This window comes from Octopus sinensis, linkage group LG4 (assembly GCF_006345805.1).
Source record: "Octopus sinensis linkage group LG4, ASM634580v1, whole genome shotgun sequence".
NCBI lineage: Eukaryota > Metazoa > Mollusca > Cephalopoda > Octopoda > Octopodidae > Octopus > Octopus sinensis.
Window position 1 is genome coordinate 139,824,043 of NC_043000.1, and position 21,658 is coordinate 139,845,700.

Genomic DNA, 21,658 nt, shown 5'->3' on the forward strand with positions numbered 1-21,658 from the left:
CTCTGAGTTCAAATTCCATCGAATCCACTTTGCATTTTGTCCTTTTGAAGTCGATAAAATGAATCCAGGATGAGGGAAATGTTACTAAAAAAATGTTACAACACTGGATAAGCTGCCTTGTGGTACCTGTATCAGCTCATTGCATTCTGAGAAAAATACCTAAAACAACACTAATGCCAAGCAATATTGAACAATAGAAAAAAGATTGGTGGCACGTAAAGACTGGTGGCACGTAAAAAGCACTCACTACACTCACGGAGTGGTTGGCGTTAGGAAGGGCATCCAGCTGTAGAAACACTGCCAGATCAGACTGGGCCTGGTGCAGCCTTCTGGCTTCCCAGACCCCAGTTGAACCGTCCAACCCATGCTAGCATGGAAAGTGGACGTTAAACGATGATGATGATGATGATGATGTGAAGAGGAGTGGCATGGATGCATGGAAATTCTGGAGCTTTATAAAATGCCTTGCCCACGCCGACGCTTGCAGGTACAGATAGATGGTCGACCCTGACTGGTAGAAAGTCTAGAATGGAATACTTTAAATCATAGTTTGGTTTGAACAAAATTTTGTTGAAACTGTAGAAAAAATAATCACTGGTGCCAAGCTGAGATATCCTCTGTATCTCTCTTCTACAACAAGTGTCTTTTAATTTGCTGAGTACCTACCACTTTTATCAAAAACTATCTCAATTCATTTCTTCTCTTCTTTTTCTCATCACACACCACAGTCCATGTACTAAATATTTTTCTTAATTCATTTTCCACATAACTGCATTAGTTTGTAACTCCTTGTCATCTCATATTTTGCTTCTCACTACTTGAAAATTTCCATCTCAGTTTAAATTGTGTTGTTAAGTGCCATTCTATTGCCACATATAAAATTTTCCAGTAGAAATAAATTTGAACTGTTTTCCATTTATATATATATATATATATATATACAGTTTATTTTAAAATTAAATTAAAATATTTTACTTGAATTTCTATATACAGTTCTAAAATTGCATTCATAAACATCCTTAAAAACATATCTATTTTGAAATTTACTAGGAGTACTTTATATAATTTCTTAAAACAATATTTCTTTTAGGCTGTATGCATACATTTGACAAATACTAAACACACAAAATTATATTTGGTTAGTCTAAAGTAAACTATGTACAATTCTCAAATGAACATAAATCATAATGATGTTGTTTTGATATCCATTTTATAATAATAGTATGAGTTGGATGGGGTTACTTGAGCAGCATGTCAACATTAGAAGAACCATTTGTCATCTCATCTAGTGCAACCAAACATTCTGATGTCTTGCTTCAGTCTCTTTCTTCTGATATGAGTATATTCTATATTCCATGGTCAGCAAACAGCACTTCCCCATACATTCATGACCTATTTCTTTACCACCCACAAGGGGATAAACACAGAGGGGACAAACACGGACAGACAAACAGATTAAGTCAATTACATCAAACCCAGTGTGCAACTGGTACTTAATTTATCGACCCCGAAAGGATGAAAGGCAAAGTTGACCTTGGCGGAATTTGAACTCAGAACGTAACGGCAGACGAAATACGGCTACGCATTTCGCCCGGCATGCTAACGTTTCTGCCAGCTCGCTGCCTTAGATTCATGACCTTCTTACATTACAGCTTCATATTAGTGCAATAATTTCTCCTGAAGATGCATGATTTTAACCCTATAAAACCAGGTGGGTTTAGGGGTCTGTAAGCCTGGTGATGGGGGACTCCTACTTTATTCCTCTGCGAGACTCCTACTTTATTCCTCAACCACCAATACTGTGACAATGAAACTTGGCACATATATAGACCATTGATAGGCAAACTAGTCTGTTTTACAAAAACTGTTGCTGACGTCAGCATTTTTCTGGTGATATCATCATAATCAGTTGTACCCAGATGTGTTAAAATTTGATACTTCTTTAGATGGTGCAGGTCTTTATTGGGCCACCTAATATGACTCTCAGAAAGCTGTAATCTCGCTGGCAGTAAACCCGGATGAAAAACATATATAGGAAAGGTTGTAACTTTAAACACGTTTATTGTGGCCTTACGTATATACACAATGGAATGGTAAATAGTATTGTTGGTGTGTAAAAGCCATGGTCATCTGTGCTATGCTCCTACCTGCAAGCTGGACTTTGGCATAAGTTAGAGCCAGTCAAGCTGCATCCTCATAGCTTGCATGTCCATGCAGAAAAAAGGAATAGATGAGGTCATGTGTCAAAACCTTAATGTTGTGTAACACCCTCTATCTCTGTATAGCAAGATTGTTTACCCACTGTCAAGTGGGGTAATGTACCTACACTTCTATAGTATTCCAAATTTTTCCAGAACCCCTTAGGCTATGACCATGAAACTTTGTTGGAATATAGGTACTCCAAAGGAAAAAATGTTTATAGGAGCAGGAATTGTGAGTGGATTTGCTAGACGGAAACTGAAAGAAGCTCGTCATATATATATGTATATATATATATGTGTGTGTTTATGTTTGTGTGTCTGTGTTTGTCCCCCTAGCATTGCTTGACAACCGATGCTGGTGTGTTTACATCGCCGTCATTTAGCGGTTCGGCAAAAGAGACCGATAGAATAAGTACTGGGCTTACAAAGAATAAGTCCCGGGGTCGATTTGCTCGACTAAAGGTGGTGCTCCAGCATGGCCACAGTCAAATGACTGAAACAAGTAAAAGAGAAAAGAGAGAAATATTTGAAAATATCAGCTGATATCATCATTTTTGTGATGTCATCAAATACACCCAATTAAAAAATGATCTGAGTTTTTTATTTCCCAAACTTTTTCAAGAACTATTTATGTTATGATTCTAAAACTTGACAGGAATATACTTCATTAGTAGACAAATATCTTTCTGTAATGAAAACTTTTCTGATGTAAACAGTTTTCCAATGACGTCATCACTTTAACCAAAGTTGTTTTGATTTTTGTTTTACTTTTTATTGCTTGAAATTACTCTTGAACCACTAATGCTATGACAATGAAACTTGGTATGGATATAGTTCTTTGATAGATAAAAAAATGTTAGCTGATGTCAGCATCTATCTGCTGACATCATCAATTTTACCCAAATTTGTTCTATTAGCGAATTGTTGCCATGAAAATGATGTGGTTACCATAACAATTGTTGTCATGCTACTGAAAACACATACATTAGATTGGTAACGATGCTTGTTTCAGTAGCAAAAGCTGTATAATCAAATTTTTACCAAGAAAAATCGAAAAAATATCATCATGTTATACCATCTGTTCAACTTCTATTGTTTCCATGGCAACAGAGAAAACTCTTTTCAAAATCAGTTATCTGAGTGAGCATTTGTGATAAATTTCTGTCATGTGCTAAATTTTAGAAAAAGTCAGAAAATTTCAGAGAAAAAAAACTACTTCAGTTCAAAACTTAAAAAAACTAAACTATGAGGAATGGGGGCATTGAGAGCTCTCCCCACTAGACATAATAGAGCTGATACTTTTAGCCTCACGACAAACATCTATTTAAAACTCCAGATGATTTTACTCCTGAAATTTATATTACCACCAGGTATCTTAAACAATAAATGATATTGCATATTAAACTATCATATTTTAGAAGTAGCAGTTAAAGGAGACAGGTTCAGGGGTAAATTTGAAAAGGAAAATAATCAACAGATACTGATGAGATTCAAATCATATGCACGTATGCATGTAAGTATAAATGTATGTATATATGTATGCATATATGTACATATAAGTGTGAGTGTGTGTATGTATATAAATATATATATATATATATCATAATAAAATATTAGGGAATAAATCCAAACTTACAGGGAAAAATCAGATTTAGGATTAAATCCAATTTTATAGTATAAATATATTATATTATATTATATTATATTATATTAAATTAGAGATAAAACCACTATTAGGTAAATCTTTTAATACTTTTGATATATATTTAAAATAATATAAATTAAATTAATTTTATGTATTGGCTTATGTTTTTCACTGTTTGATTTGCCTAATAGTGGTTTTATCTCTAATTTAATATAATATATATATACGTAGTTATTTTTATTCTTTCTTTTATTCAGTTCAGTCATTTCACTGAGGTCATGCTAGAATACCTGCCTTTGGTTGAACAAACTGACCCTAGGACTTATTCTTTGCAAGCCTTGTACTTATTCTATTGGTCACTTTTTCCGAACTGCTAAGTTACAGGTATGTAGACATGTCACCGTTGGTTGTCAAGCGATGCTAGGGGGACAAACTCACACACACACACACACATACGACAGGCTTCTTTCAGTTTCTGTCTACCAAATCCCCTCACAAGGCTTTACTTGGCCCGAGGCTATAGTAGAAAACACTTGCCGAAGCTTCATTTAAGTTTTACTTGTTTCAGTCATTAGATGGTCTTCTTTCATTCATGTTGTTTTGGTAGGCCCAAGGCTACAGAAGAATACACTTGACCGGAAAACACTCAGTGTGAGTGAACCCAGGACCATGTGGTTGGGGATCAAACTTCTTACCACACAGCCAGTGATTGTAGCTAAGAAAGAGAAAATGACAGACATTTAGAGGGATTCATAAACATGTGTGTGTGTGTGTGTGTGTGTGTACGTGTGTACGTGTGTGTGGAGAGTGGGTGGTTGCTGTTGTGTCTCCTTGTCTTGATAGTATTATTTGTTTCCAATTTCCTATGAAAACACATCCAGCCATGAAAACACATAGGCACAGGAGTGGCTGTGTGGTAAGTAGCTTGATAACGAACCACATGGTTCCGGGTTCAGTCCCACTGCATGGCATCTTGGGCAAGTATCTTCTGCTATAGCCCCGGGCCGACCAATGCCTTGTGAGTGGATTTAGTAGACGGAAACTGAAAGAAGCTTGTCGTATATGTGTATATATATATATATATGTGTGCATGTGTGTGTGTCTGTGTTTGTCCCCCTAGCATTGCTTGACAACCGCTGCTGGTGTGTTTACGTCCCTGTCACTTAGCGGTTCGGCAAAAAGAGACCGGTAGAATAAGTACTGGGCTTACAAAGAATAAGTCCTGGGGTCGATTTGCTCGACTAAAGGCGGTGCTCCAGCATGGCCACAGTCAAATGACTGAAACAAGTAAAAGAGTAAAGAGTAAAGAGAGCTATGGGGAAATATTACCTTGCTTGGAATCAGTTGAGTGTTGGAAACAGGAAGGTATCTGGCTGTAGAAACTCAGCCTCGGTGAACTCTGTCCAGTCCATGTAAATATGGAAAAGTGAATGTTAAAACAATGATGATACATAGGCATTCACAATTATATATACATACAAACACACATATACATATCACACACAGAGGCACACTCTTTACTCTTTTACTGGAGCACTGCCTTTAGTCGAGCAAATCGACCCCGGGACTTATTCTTTGTAAGCCCAGTACTTATTCTATTGGTCTCTTTTGCCGAAACCGCTAAGTGACGGGGACGTAAACACACCAGCATCGGTTGTCAAGCAATGCTAGGGGACAAACACAGACGCACAAACATATACACACACTCTTATATATATATATATACATATATACGACAGGCTTCTTTCAGTTTCCGTCTACCAAATCCACTCACAAGGCATTGGTCGGCCCGGGGCTATAGCAGAAGACACTTGCCCAAGATGCCACGCAGTGGGACTGAACCCAGAACCATGTGGTTGGTTAGCAAGCTACTTACCACACAGCCACACGTGCACATATGCATTTGTATATGGAGAGCTCTGTTACTACTAACTCTGCAGAGCATATGCCATTTGGATTTCTCAAATAATAATAATTTACTTCTTTATTTTAACTCTATTATTTATCTCCACAAAATAGCTTTACAGTCATTTTGTGTGAAGACGACTTAGGCCTAACTCATCGTAAAGTCAATACCACCATGACTGATATACAAACTACAGTGGAGAAGGCTAGCCACTGGATTAGGTTAAAAAGAGACGATGAGCAATGGCTAGAAGAATATTGAGCTTTATTTGATAACTAGCTGATCTAGCAAGCGGGGGCCTCATATCAGTGATTGGGGCCGGTGCATATTGATGCAGTCAAGAGGTAGGCCCCGAAACGGTGCACATTCTCTCATGATGACCCCATACCCTTGCTGGCTTCTGGTATGCGGAATTTTTGATTCGTAGCACTTGCATGTGCAAGTTGGTTGCAAGACAAATAATGTTATAGGTGATGTACTAAATGCTGAGCACACAAAGTGTCTTAATTGAAATTTCCCTAAAAACACCATCCGAGCGTGGCCGTCTGCCAGCCTCGTCTGACACCTGTGTCGGTGGCACATAAAAAACACCATCCGAGCGTGGCCGTCTGCCAGCCTCGTCTGACACCTGTGTCGGTGGCACATAAAAAACACCATCCGAGCGTGGCCGTCTGCCAGCCTCGTCTGACACCTGTGTCGGTGGCACATAAAAAACACCATCCGAGCGTGGCCGTTCGCCAGCTTCGTCTGGCACCTGTGTCGGTGGCACATAAAATCACCCACTACACTCTCGGAGTGGTTGGCGTTAGGAAGGGCATCCAGCTGTAGAAACACTGCCAGATCTGACTGGCCTGGTGCAGCCTTCGGACTCCCCAGACCCCAGTTGAACCGTCCAACCCATGCTTGCATGGAAAGCGGACGTTAAATGATGATGATGATGATGATGATGATAGTTGGTAAAAAGAAACAACAACTGGCAACACTTGTTAAAGAATTTCAAAGAAAAAGAGAGATAATTCCAGGGAATTGAGAAATAATTATTCCAAGTTAATTTATTTACTCCGAAAAAAGTTTGACATTTGAAGGCAAGGAGCAACTATGAACATGTTTCAGCCTACTAAATCTCATCAGCATTGCATAACCGCAACTCTAAATGACCAGTTAATGAAAATTTTTACAGATAGAAAAAAAGAGCTTTTAATTTACAAAATATAAGGTATAAGAATTGTATTTAATGTTGATTTTGTTTTTGCAATGAAAAGAAATGCAATGAATCAAATATGAATTAATTTATAAAATATGAATCCACTCTAGACTATTTACATTTCAAGAATAAATCATTTGATGATGGTTCAAGATCAAAGTAATAGAAAAGTAAGGAAGATATTATTGATGTTAACAGACTCTTGAAATTTGTAGTTAATAGTTTGGAAAATTATGATCATACTCTCAACTTATCTCAGACTTTTATACACCCAAATTATTTGTGATTGTTGTTTGCCCTCTAGCCATTTCTGATCAAGCAAGCATAATACCAAAAAAAAAATTTTTTTAAATTCCAGCTATGATTATACAAGCTTCCTTCTCAATCTGCATATCACGTGTTACATTGTAGAACTTTCTGCAATGTTTCAAAAGGTAAGATGAAAGCGAGAGTCAAGTGGCTATTATTTCTGTCAAACTGAGTGAGTGCACAGAAGCTCCCTGTATTACTCTCTTTTTACTCTTTTATTAGTTTCAGTCATTTGACTGTGGCCATGCTGGAGCACTGCCTTTAGTCAACCAAGTTGACCCCAGGACTTATTCTTTATAAGCTTAGTACTTATTCTATCGGTCTCTTTTGCCGAACCGCTAAGGAGTGGCTGTGTGGTAAGTAGCTTGCAAATGAACCACATCGTTCAGGGTTCAGTCACACTGCGTGTTACCTTGGGCAAGTGTCTTCTACTATAGCCTCGGGCTGACCAAAGTCTAGTGATTGGATTTGGTAGACGGAAACTGAAAGAAGCCCATCATATATATGTACATATATATATATATATATATATAACACATATGTATATGTGTATATATATATATATATATATATGTATTATATATATATATATGTATATGTATATGTATATATATATATATATATATATTTAGATGTGTGTGTATATGCTTGTGTGTCTGTGTTTGTCCTCCTCCCCAACATCGCTTGACAACTGATGCTGGTGTTTTTACATCCCTGTAACTATTTCACCAAACATTATTTAAAAGGTGGTGAGCAGGCAGAGATTTTAGCATACCAGGTAAAATGTTTAGTGGCATTTTGTCTTTACGTTCTGAGTTCAAATTTTTTCTAAGGTTGACTTTGTCTTTCATTCATTCAGGGTCAATAAAATAAATACCAGTTAAACACTTGGTTGATGTAATTGAATTATCCTCTTCCTTTAAATTGTTGGCATTGTGCCAAAATGTGACATCAATATTTCACTAAATTTCTGTTTAAATCCGGCAACTGAACCTCCACCATCTCTAGGCTTTGAATCTAGATGTAACTGTCTACCATCAATGCTGAACTATCTAAATAATTTGTTACCCACTCATATGTATTTCTTTACTACCCACAAGGGGCTAAACACAGAGGGGACAAACAAGGATAAACAAACAGATTACGTCGACCCTAGTATGTAATTGGTACTTAATTTATCGACCCCGAAAGGATGAAAGGCAAAGTCGACCTCAACGGAATTTGAACTCGGAACGTAACGGTAGACGAAATACAGCTACGCATTTCGCCCGGCGTGCTAACGTTTCTGCCAGCTCGCCGCCTTATATACACTCATATACATTTATTACACGTAAAGTCTTGGTTTTCTGTCACTCTAACAGGTTTTCGTTTACTCTCATAAAAACCTTTTCACTTTTCTATATATTCATTACTTGCACTAAGTACACAGCACCAAGTTTTTACTTGCTTGTTTCTCAAATGGTACTGGAATTATGCACAGCCTGTTGTTTATTCTATCTTTGGTGGTGCTTCAGATCTTTGCATGCTATATGATTATTCCAGTTTTGGAAGTATTTTGTTGCAGTTCTAAAGATGTATGTATGTATGTAAGTATGAATGTATGTATGTATGTATGTATGTATGTATGTATGTATGTATGTATGCATGCATGCATGTATGTATGTATGTATGTATGTATGTATGTATGTGTGTGTGTGTGTCTGTGTTTGTGTGTGTCTGTGTGTGTGTGTGCACATGTGCATGCATGCATGTGTGTGTGTAATCATATATATATATATAATTAAATAATGAGGGTATAAATTAATATTATTTAATAATATTAATTTAAACCAGTGGCCAGCATACTTAAAAAATGTCTGAGGACTACAAATTATATTCAAATATATTATATATATATATATATATATATATATAGAGAGAGAGAGAGAGAGAGAGAAAGAAAGAGAAAGCATGTATTTGTGTGAGTGTGTATGTGTGTGTGTGTATGTGTATATCCTGCACAAATGTTTACCTGTTTATCGTGACATTCGGAAATGTCAAAGAAAAATAAATGTTCTTTGAACAAAGTCCATGATATGTGTTCAGCACCAAGTTACAAATACACCCTTGCTGATCTTGTTATGAACCAGTAATAGAACATTGGAAACCTGTTTCTGATAACACTAATTTTTACCAATTAGATAAGTAAATATAAATTAATGAACCCCACCAAGATCAGGTGTTCCTTTCATTCCTTGAGTTGTCAATAACAAAAGATCCAGCCAAGTAACAAGCCATATCCTAGGAATGAGTAGATTTATAATAGAAAACTAAGAATAAAACGAAATAGCATGATGGCTCTTAAAGAAAGCAGAAACAACTAGTTATATGGTTATAAAAGAAAAGAAAGTTATTCTTGCATTTAAAATTCAGATAATATCCTCATATATATTATATACATAATAAATATAATCTAAAACTAATATTTTCCCTAGCTCCGAGATGATATTTCAAGCTGTGATAAAACCATCTCAATTTCTGCTGATAATACTTGATATCTGGAATTTAATATCTTAAACTGAGATATATTACCATTTGATTCTGTAATACTAATATCTCAAGCTAGAGCAGTATAGAATATCTAGTGATGAATTCAGAATTATAACACAGATATATACATATCTACAGATCTCTGTAAGTTACAGACTTTAGTATGCTTGCACATATCCTGAGAAATATTCAGACGTACTACTATTTCATTTGTGCATTATTTTGTATTGTTTTTTTTTCTTAGTACATACATGGAAACAATAATGACTATTTTGTTCATTTCTTATTTCGTATTTCTTTATTGCCCACAAGGGGCTAAACATAGAGGGGACAAACAAGGATAGAGAAAGGGATTAAGTCGATTACATCGACCCCTGTGCAAAACTGGTATTTAATTTATTGACCCGAAAGGATGAAAGGCAAAGTCGACCTCGGCAGAATTTGAACTCAGAATGTAACAGCAGACCTAATTCCGCTAAGCATTTCTCCCAGCGTGCTAACGTTTCTGCCAGCTCACCGCCTTATTTTGTTCTTTTCAGTCTGTATTTACGTCCATTTTCACACATTAACATGGATTAGACATATGATATTAAAGCATTGTTTCTCAATAGGATATCTTCCCTGTCACTGGCTGTTTTTCAAATAAAGGAGCTCTTATTTTACATGTCTTCAAAGGCAAAACGCAAGCAAGCTATTTGCTGATAGGGAAAATGACAGCAATTTTCATAGATGTGCAAATCTAAACACATATATTAATGCGCATGTGTACAGACATTAATACACATATGTGTGTGCCTGTGTGTGTGTGTATATGTATACAGGAGAGTTCACAAAAAAAAAACAAAAGACGAAGACGGGTGGTGTAGAAAACAAACAGATGTATTAGTATAACGCTCAGGAATAGAAAAAATCTTTTACGTTTCGAGCCTACGCTCTTCTACAGAAAGGGACACAGAGAAAAAAAGCAAAGAGAGAAACAACGATGTGTGTAGTGGCTACTGATCCATCATGGCGAGTGCCGGAGAGAAGGGTCACACAGGAGAGCGAAGAAGTAGGGGAGATATACAGGAAAGTTTAGAAAGTATAAAAATAATATATATATATATATATATATATATATATATTATATTATATATATATAATGCCTTGCACTTGACCTTTCTTTTTTGTGTGTTTGAAAACTAGCCACAGGACTTTCCTCCTTTCAATTTGAAGAGCGGTTATAGGTCCTGGCCATTAGTGCCTGACGAAACTTGTAAAGCTACGCACTTTATGGACATGAAAAACCCTGGTTAACCTTATGAAACAACCATAGGTAACATTCCCAATATATATATATATATATTATATATATATATATATATATATATATTGTTCAATAAATAAAACATATGCATATATATAATATATGTACGTCCACGTAACACCCTCTAAATGTATATATACATGCATATATATGAGTACAGGACACCCAAAAAACGTCGAATACAATAAGAAACGAAAACATAGACACAAACCCAAGGAACTGGACATTTTTCTTAAACAACAAAAAAAAAATAGAGTACAGGACAAATAACACAAGGAAAAAACCCCTTCTTCAGTCGCCATGGTTTCATCTACTCTACGTTTCAAAGGTAATATATATATATAATAATATATATATATATATATATATATATATATATTATAATACAGGGAAAGCCCCAGGCCCATCAGAATTACTGCAGAGATGCTCAATATCTGGTGGTGTCGGCTATAGCTTAGTCACCCGTATAGTTTAACCAGGTGATACACGAGGGGGTCATACCCAATGACTGGTGTAGCAGCATAATAGTCAACTGCTACAAAGGTAAAGGCGACGCCCTAGAGACAAATAACTACAGGGGCATCAAGCTGCTGGATCAGTAATGAAGGTTACGGAGAGGGTTGTAGCCCAACTAATTAGAGAGAGAGTTACCTTAGATGATATGCAGTTTGGGTTCGTGCCAGGGAAAAGTACTACTGATGCTATATTCCTGGTAAGACAGCTGCAGGAGAAATACCTAGCCAAAGATAAGCCCTTGTACCTGGCTTTTGTTGACTTGGAGAAAGCCTTTGACAGGGTCCCCCGGTCCCTTATCTGGTGGTCAATGAGGAACTAGGGATAGAAGAATGGTTGGTGAGAGCTGTTCAAGCCATGTACAGAGACGCTGCTAGTAAGGTGAGGTTTGGCAACGAGTACAGTGAAGAATTCCGGGTAGAGGTTGGGGTCCACCAAGGTTCAGTCCTCAGTCCCCTCCTATTTATCATAGTCCTCCAGGCAATAACGGAGGAATTCAAGACAGGTTGCCCCTGGGAGCTCCTCTATGCTGATGACCTTGCTCTAATTGCTGAGTCACTATCAGAACTGGAGGAGAAGTTTCAGGTGTGGAAACAAGGATTAGAATCGAAGGGCCCTAGAATCAACCTAGCCAAACCAAAGTTCTAATAAGTAGGAAGGTAGATCAATCACAAACGCCTTCAGGTAGATGGCCCTGCTCGATCTGTAAAAAGAGGTGTAGGTAGAAACTCTATAAGATGCACCAAGTGTAAGCTATGGACACATAAGAGGTGCAGCAATGTCAAAGGAAGGCTAACTAGGAAAATAGTTTTTGTCTGTGGCAAATGCTCAGGAGCAATAAACACTGGAAATATGCAGAGACCCAACTTCTGCCACGTTCCAGGGAGACAAACTAGAAGTAGTTGATAGCTTCCGCTACCTAGGAGACCAAGTCAGTAGCGGGGGTGGGTGTGCTGAAAGTGTAACTGCTAGAGTAAGAATAGCCTGGGCAAAGTTTAGAGAGCTCTTACCCCTGCTGGTGACAAAAGGCCTCTCGCTCAGAGTAAAAGGCAGACTGTATGATGCATGTGTACGTACAGCCATGCTACATGGTAGTGAAACATGGGCCGTGACTGCTGAGGATATGCGTAAGCTCGCAAGAAATGAAGCCAGTATGCTCCGATGGATGTGTAATGTCAGTGTTCATAATCGTCAGAGTGTAAGTTCCTTGAGAGAATTTGAACCTAAGAAGCGTCAGTTGTGGCGTGCAAGAGAGACGGCTGCGCTGGTATGGTCATGTGACAAGAAAGGCTGAAGATAGTTGTGTGCAAAAGTGCTACACCCTAGCAGTGGAGGGAACCTGTGGAAGAGGTAGACCCAGGAAACCTGGGACGAGGTGGTGAAGCACGACCTTCGAACTTTAGGTCTCACTAAGGAAATGTCTAGAGACCGAGACCTATGGAAGTATGCTGTGCATGAGAAGACCCGGCAAGACTAGTCAGGCCATAACCCGTGGCCCCGACCGGGGACGTAGTCAGTCCTGTGCATACCTTCCTTCTTGTGACACTTATGAAGACCTGTTGAGGCAAGTGAAAATCAAATCAAATCAAAACAAATCAAAATAGATGAACATCAGTGGAATTGTATTCTTCGTGGTACCAGTGCCGGTGGCACACAAGAAAACCACCCAAACGTGGCCGTAACCAGTACCGCATCGACTGGCCTCCGTGCTGTGGGCACAACACACACCATCCGATCGTGGCCGTTCGCCAGCCTCATCTGGCACCTGTGCCGGTGGCACATAAAGACACCATCCGAAGACCCGGCGACGTAGTCAGTCCACCTGTGCATACCTTCCCTCTTATGACACTTGTGAAGACCTGTTGAGGCAAGTGTGTGACACTTGTGAAGACCTGTTGAGGCAGAGGCAAGTGTGTGACACTTGTGGAGACCTGTTGAGGCAAGTGTGTTGACCCTTGTGAAGACCTGTTGAGGCAAGTGAAAATCAAACCAAATCAAAATAGATGAATATCAATGGAATTTGTATCTTTGTGGTTCCAGTACCGGTGGCACACAAGAAAACCATCCGAACGTGGCCGTCGACTGGCCTCCGTGCTGTGGGCACAAAAAACACCATCTGATCGTGGCCGTTCGCCAGCCTCACCTGGCACCTGTGTCGGTGGCACATAAAAAACCACCACCATCCAAAGACCCGGCGACGTAGTCAGTCCACCTGTGCTTACCTTCCCTCTTATGACACTTGTGAAGACCTGTTGAGGCAGAGGCAAGTGTGTGACACTTGTGAAGACCTGTTGAGGCAGAGGCAAGTGTGTGACACTTGTGGAGACCTGTTGAGGCAAGTGTGTGACACGCGTGACACTTGTGAAGACCTGTTGAGGCAAGTGAAATCAAACCAAATCAAAATAGATGAACATCAATGGAATTTGTATCTTTGGGTTCCAGTACCGGTGGCACACAAGAAAACCATCCGATCGTGGCCGTTCGCCAGCCACATCTGGCACCTGTGTCGGTGGCACATAAAGACACCATCCGAAGACCCGGCGACGTAGACAGTCCACCTATGCATACCTCCTTCTTGTGACACTTGTGAAGCCTGTTGAGGCAAGTGAAAATCAAATCAAATCAAATCAAATCAAATCAAAACAAATCAAAATAGATGAACATAATGGAATTTGTATCTTTGTGGTACCAGTGCCGGTGGCACACAAGAAAATCATCCGAACGTGGCCGTAGCCAGTACCGCATAGACTGGCCTCCGTGCTTTGGGGACGTAACAAACACCATCCGATCGTGGCCGTCCGCCAGCCTCATCTGGCACCTGTGTCGGTGGCACATAAAAACACCATCCGAGCGTGGCCGTCTGCCAGCCTCGTCTGGCACCTGTGTCGGTGGCACATAAAAACACCATCCGAGCGTGGCCGTTCGCCAGCCTCGTCTGGCCCTGTGTCGGTGGCACATAAAATCACCCACTACACTCTCGGAGTGGTTGGCGTTAGGAAGGGCATCCAGCTGTAGAAACACTGCCAGATCTGACTGGCCTGGTGCAGCCTTCGGGCTCCCCAGACCCCAGTTGAACCGTCCAACCCATGCTAGCATGGAAAACGGACGCTAAATGATGATGATGAATGATGATGATGATATATATATATATATATAATATATATTATATATAGATATATATATATATATATATATATTATATATATATATATATATATTATATATATATATATATATATATAATATATGTGTATATATACAATATAGGTGTAAAAAGGTGAATTTAGATTCGTCCTTTAATTTGGAGGTTTCCAAAAAAAAAAGATTTCTAATATTGATTCTTCATATTTTGCTGGTAGTTTACAGGCATAGATTTGCGACTATGAAAATAATACTTGTATATGATGTGTGGTGATTTGTGGAAAGGAATCCTATAAAACTCAGCAATTTAGTTAAAAATGGCGAAGTTGTTAAAATATGTAAGAGAATTTTAATTCATGCAGATGATCTTTTCATACAGAGATATAAAAATAATACAAATTCATGATTGAATTGAACTCAATTAAATAAAATAAATTAATTATATATCAATGTTCTCTTCAGTGCAAAAGTGTAAACAAAATTTTTACAAAGGACTTGAAAAAGGAAATAGCAGAATAGAATCTAGGAGATTTATATTTATCCTTATGAGAAAAAAAGATGTGAGTCCAATTAGGTATCAAATATAATAATTAAGTACATAGTAAATATCTAACTGGACTTATATCTCTTTTTCTCATAAGGATAAATATAAATCTCTTAGTTTCTATTCTGCTTTTTCTTTTCTCAAGTTCTTTATAAAAATTTTGTCTATACTTTTGCACTGAAGAGTACAGCGATATAGGAGTAGTTGTGTGGTAAGTAGCTTGCTAACCAACCACATGGTTCCGGGTTCAGTTCCACTGCATGGCATCTTGGGCAAGTGTCTTCTGCTATAGCCCTGGGCCAACCAATGCCTTGTGAGTGGATTTGGTAGATGGAAACTGAAAGAAGCTTGTCGTATATATATATATGTGTGTGTGTTTGTGTTTGTGTTTGTCCCCCTAACATTGCTTGACAACCGATGCTGGTGTGTTTACGTCACCGTCTCTTAGCGGTTCGGCAAAAGAGACCGATAGAATAAGTACTGGGCTTACAAATAATAAGTCCCGGGGTCGATTTGCTCGACTAAAGGCGGTGCTCCAGCATGGCCACAGTCAAATGACTGAAACAAGTAAAAGAGTAATTTAATTGAGTTCAATTCAATCATGAATTTGTATTATGTTTATATCTCTGTACAAAACGATCGTCTGCACAAATGAAAATTATCTTACATATTTTAACAACTTCTCCATTTTTTAGTGAATTGTTGAGTTTTATGGGATTCCTTTCCACAAATTCACAACATATTATATATATATATATATATATATATATATATATATATGTTATCTTATTCTCTGTTTATTTTCTCGTGCTCCTTTCTGTTAAAGAGCATTGGCTGGAAATGTAAAAGACTTTCTCACCTTCCCGAGCATTAAACTAATATACCTGTTTGTTGTTTTATACACCTGTCTTCGTACTTTGTTTTACTGTAAATTTCAACTATATATATATATATTTATTCCTCCTGGCTTCTTTGCTGATGAGACGGGCCAGTGGTAGATTGACTTGGTGAGGGCGCGTGGCTTAGTGGTTAGGGCATTCGGCTCATGATCGTAAGGTTGTGAGTTCGATTCCCGGCGACGCGTTGTGTCCTTGAGCAAGACACTTTATTTCACGTTGCTCCAGTCCACTCAGCTGGCAAAAATGAGTTGTACTTGTATTTCAAAGGGTCAGCCTTGTCACTCTCTGTGTCACGCTGATTATCCCCGAGAACTACGTTAAGGGTACACGTGTCTGTGGAATGCTCAGCCATTTGCACGTTAATTTCACGAGCAAGCTGTTCCGTTGATCGTATCAGCTGGGACCCTCGTCGTCGTAACCGGCGGAGTAAAAGAAGAAAAGAAAGAAAGAAGATTGACTTGATTAAATTTAATTTAATTTAATTAGGCTGGTTTACCAAAAAGTACGTCGAAACAATGCATTGTCCAAAGATGATTAGGGTAAATGTTTTTGATTTTCCTTTGATTTCTGAATTACTACTATTTAGCGGTTTGGGTTTAGCTGCTCGTTTTAGTGAGTTGAATGGCCTATTAAGGTCATTCCTTAATATTATTGTTGAATGTATATTATATAGTCTCTTGACATTTTTTCTTTCTCACTAGACCGCTTGTGGCGAAAAAAAAATTTCTATTGAATTTTTTGCTATCCTTATATTGATTAATATATATATATATACACATATGAGGCAATGACTGGTGACCAAGACCTTTGTTGATATGCAGTGCTTGAGAAGACCTATCAAGCCAAGTGGAATCATAGTTATGCCCGATGCAGGTGTCATGTAATTGGCACCCATACTTGTGGAACGTAAAAAGCACCTTTGAGTGTTGGACCTCATGGAAGCAAAGTGACCAATGTCGGTGGCATGTGAAAAGCACCTTTCAAATGTTGGGCTTCATGGAGATATTGACGAATGACCAAGACCTTTGACATTATGGCATGCTTGAGAAGAAGACCCATTAAGCCAAATAAAATTGCAGTTGTGGCAGATACTGGTGTTACACAAATAGCATCCATTACACTCTCAGAGTGGTTGGCATTTGGAAGGGCATCAAGCCATAAAAAATACATGCACATACACATGTATATATGATGAGTTTTTTTTCAGTTCCCATCTTCTAAACAAACTACAGCATGGTCTCAAAAAATGATGCAGTATTGCTGGTGCATATGGTTCCATATCTACTTTCTATTGATCATTGTTTTCTATAAGTCCAGTAACAACAAATTCCTGAATTTGTTTGGCAACTTGTTTGTTTCTGAGGCTATGCTCCAGATCAGTCTAGCAGATTCCTTAACATTACCTCACTGAAATTTGTAGTTTATTCATCAGAAATGAATAGACTAAATAACGAACTCTACCATATACAATCTAATTAGGCTGTTAGAGTAGATTTTCTGATTATACTTCCCTATTGAATTGTTTTACATGCATTCCCATAATAAACAATGAAGTGAATTGATGAAGAATTAGCAAGCCTTAAGCAGTTAGCAATATCTTTTCCTTTACTCTTTCCTTTCTTTGGCAGAAGTCAGTATGAAGGGATTCAATATAATTTCTTTGTCATGCAAAACTTTACCTTTAGGTGATCTAAAATTTTAGGCACGTTTAAGCTCAGTGATAATCAATTCCTATTATCCAATTTTTCTCAGTTTCTGTAAAATGATTATTTAGTTTCTCTCTTTTCTTCCAAACCTACGTAATCCTCTCTAACCTGCGTGACACTAAAAGAACTTTAATTAAGATGCACCATTTATGGTACTCTTTAGATGCAGTTACTCAAATTGACATTACAAATACATTAAAATAATTCTGTTGTGTCTGGGGAGAGTCATTTTCTTTTTGTGCCTTACAATGTAACACACTCACTGGTAAAATTTCCACTTATTTCTTATATTTATTTTCCTAAAATTTTCGTTGCATCTTGCAACCTTTTAAATATTCTTGACTATTGAAAAGGTTGCAAGATGCAACGAAAATTTTAGGAAATAAAAATAAGAAATAAGTGGAAATTTTACTGGTGAGTGTGTTACATTGTAAGGCACAAAAAGAAAATGACTCTCCTCAGACACAACAGAATATGCTTCAACACACGAACTCATATAAAGAATCTTGCAAACCAAATCCCAAAACGAAACATTAAAATAAAATTTGCATTTATTAATGATTTGTTAACAATGAAATTTGAGTGACACATTGGTTAGAGTAGATAATATCACTCTGGAGACAAAGGGAAAATTTTTTTATGGAAAATTGACAAACCATGAAATATGTATTGATTATCCATTTAAGTTAAGTTAATTATTTGGCTCAAAGAGCAAAAAGCAAGGCCATGTAGGGGGACATGGATTTATGTACAGGGTGGTGTTCATGCAAAGAGTTCAGGCCATTTGTGGTCAAGCGAGACTTTGAACCGAGCGGTTGTCAGCATCTTCACTATCTCGTCTGGCAGCTTATTCCACGGATCCGCAACCCGGACGGAGAAAGCCCCTCTCCTTTGATTGAGATGAAATCGTCGCAGATAGAGCTTTTCGGAGTGACCCCGCAGCCGACGCTCTGGAGCAGGAGTGAAGAACAGCTCTTTTGAGAGGTTACACTTTCCGCTTATGATGTTGTGAGCAAGAATGAGATCACCACGGCGTCGTCGTTTTTCTAGAGAATAGAGAGGGGCTTTCTCCGTCCGGGTTGCAGATCCGTGGAATAAGCTGCCGGACGAGATAGTGAAGATGCCAACGACCGCTCGGTTCAAAGTCTCCCTTGACCACAAATGGCCTGAACTCTTTGCATGAACACCACCCTGTACATAACTCCATGTCCCCCTACATGGCCTTGCTTTTTGCTTTTTGAGCCAAATAATTAACTTAAGTTAACTTAAATGGATAATCAATACATATTTCATGGTTTGTCAATTTTCCATAAAAATCTGTTTAGAGTAACCATGCCTAACATTTTAAATCAACTGAATAAATGTGTTCCAAATGAAGACTATAAGATTCTATTGGTCCTTGTGGTACTGATTTCTTTTGAAGAATGCAATGAAGCAACCACTGCCTTGATAATCCTAAGGCAACTGGTATATAAAGTTAGTCGATAGAGAAATATTAGTAGTATAACAACCTGTTGGAAAAGGCTTCACTTGTAATAGGTTCTGTAGCTGTTAAGTTCTTGTATTAGATTAACCCTTTCATTACCGTATTTATTTTGAGATGCTCTGCGATTCTCTCAATTATTTTAGATGTAACAAAGAATTTAGTAAAATAACTTCGTTATCATTAAGCTAGCGTTAGGAACATAAATTGTGACTAAAGTTTGGTGGAAGATTTTATTTCAAAATTTATGAAAACAAGACATTTGTACTACAGAGCCAGAGCCGGTTTCAACCGGGTTGGTAACGAAAGGGTTAAAGGGGTGCATGTGTATCTCACTGAAGGATTTTCAACTTGTAGTATCTAATGTAGCTGGAGTGGATCAGGTTGTAAATTGCTGCATCTGACTAAAGTGTTGTGCAGCAATCTTTTTCAAAGGTTGTATAACATGTAATAACCTCTGAAACTACAATAGTTGTAGCTGGAATCCTGTTACAACCAACAAAAATGGGGTTTATCTTGCTGTTGGGTAATCTTTGTTTCAGCTTTAACAATCGTCTATAGATTCAGGATTGTCCAAGTGTTTGAATTTCCTTCCACGGAAGCCAAAGAAAAGCAGCTTGAGTCAGAACATGTTACTTCCATAGCCAACTTCCTTTGGTATTGGCAAATACCAGTTATGATTTATAATTGCTATAAAAGCACTGTGCAAACACAGTAAAAGCACAGCATAATCACCATACAAAGACAATACAAAGCAAGGCACAAGCACTGATTCAAGAAAATTAAAGATTATTACATTGAATCTGTTAGTTCAAGTTACACAATTACCTTGCAGCTAATATTTCTCTATCAACAAAGTTTTTATTATTATTATTATCATTATTATTATTATTATTATTATTATTATTATTATTATTATTATTATTATTATTTTCATTATTTTCATTATTATTATTATTATTATTATTATTATTATTATTATTATTATTATTATATTATTATTATTATCATTATTATTATTATTATCATTATTATTATTATTACTATTATTATTATCATTATTATTGTTATTATTCAGTAGTTTTATTTTGAATAAATATTATTATTTTCATTATCATCTTCTTTCAATTCTGTTTCTATTTCATCCTGAGTGTCTTCCTGATACCTAGGGCACTGTATACATTGATAGGCCATTAAAATAAACACATGAAATTGTTCATTTACAAAGTCTTATGTTAGAGAAAAAGGGGAAGAAAGACAGAGTGAAAAAGGAAAAATAAAAATTACAAAAGTAAACAAAAAAATAAAAGGGACAAAAGGAAAGAAAATTCACTGTGATGAAGCACTTCTCAATACATGTGACATGGCAGTTCAGATAATCTTTTGCATTTCCTGCATGGATGGTAAGCCAGGGATTTTTCTTAAATAATTTTCAGTTTCTTTTTTGATCATTCCAAGTGCTTCTACAATTGCTGGTATTGTAACAGTCTTGACATGCCACATGGTCATGAAATCTAGTAAAATTTAGAATATGGCACTAATGATTAACAGTTTTCTACAGGAATATAGAAGTTTGCTGTTCATAGACAAGCAGGATATCATTTTTAGCAGAGAGTATTTATAGGAATTCTTCGCTGGGACTAATGTCAAATGATTTTCTATGCAATCATCATCATCGTATAGGCGCAGGAGTGGCTGTGTGGTAAGTAGCTTGTTTACCAACCACATGTTTCGGGTTCAGTCTCACTGCGTGGCACTTTGGGCAAGTGTCTTCTACTATAGCCTCGGGCCGACCAAAGCCTTGTGAGTGGATTTGGTAGACAGAAACTGAAAGAAGCCTGTCGTATATATGTATATATATATGTGTGTGTGTTTGTCCTCCCAATATTGCTTGACAACCGATGCTGGTGTCTTCATGTCCCCGTAACTTAGCGGTTCGGCGAAAGAGACCAATAGAATAAGTACTAGGCTTACAAAGAATAAGTTTTGGGGTTGATTTGCTCGACTAAAGGCAGTGCTCCAGCATGGCCACAGTCAAATGACTGAAACAAGTAAAAGAGTAAAAGAGTAAAGAGTATGTCCAGTTACAAAGCTTTGGCCAGTCAGGAGCTATAGTAGAAAACACATGCCAAAGGTGTTGCACAGTAAGATTGAACACAAGACTGCATAGTTAGGAACCAAGCTTTTTAACCACATAGCAACACACTCGTGCTTGTACACACTTTAAAATATAGCACTTGCAACAAACAAGTTTTGAAGGGATGCAAAAATT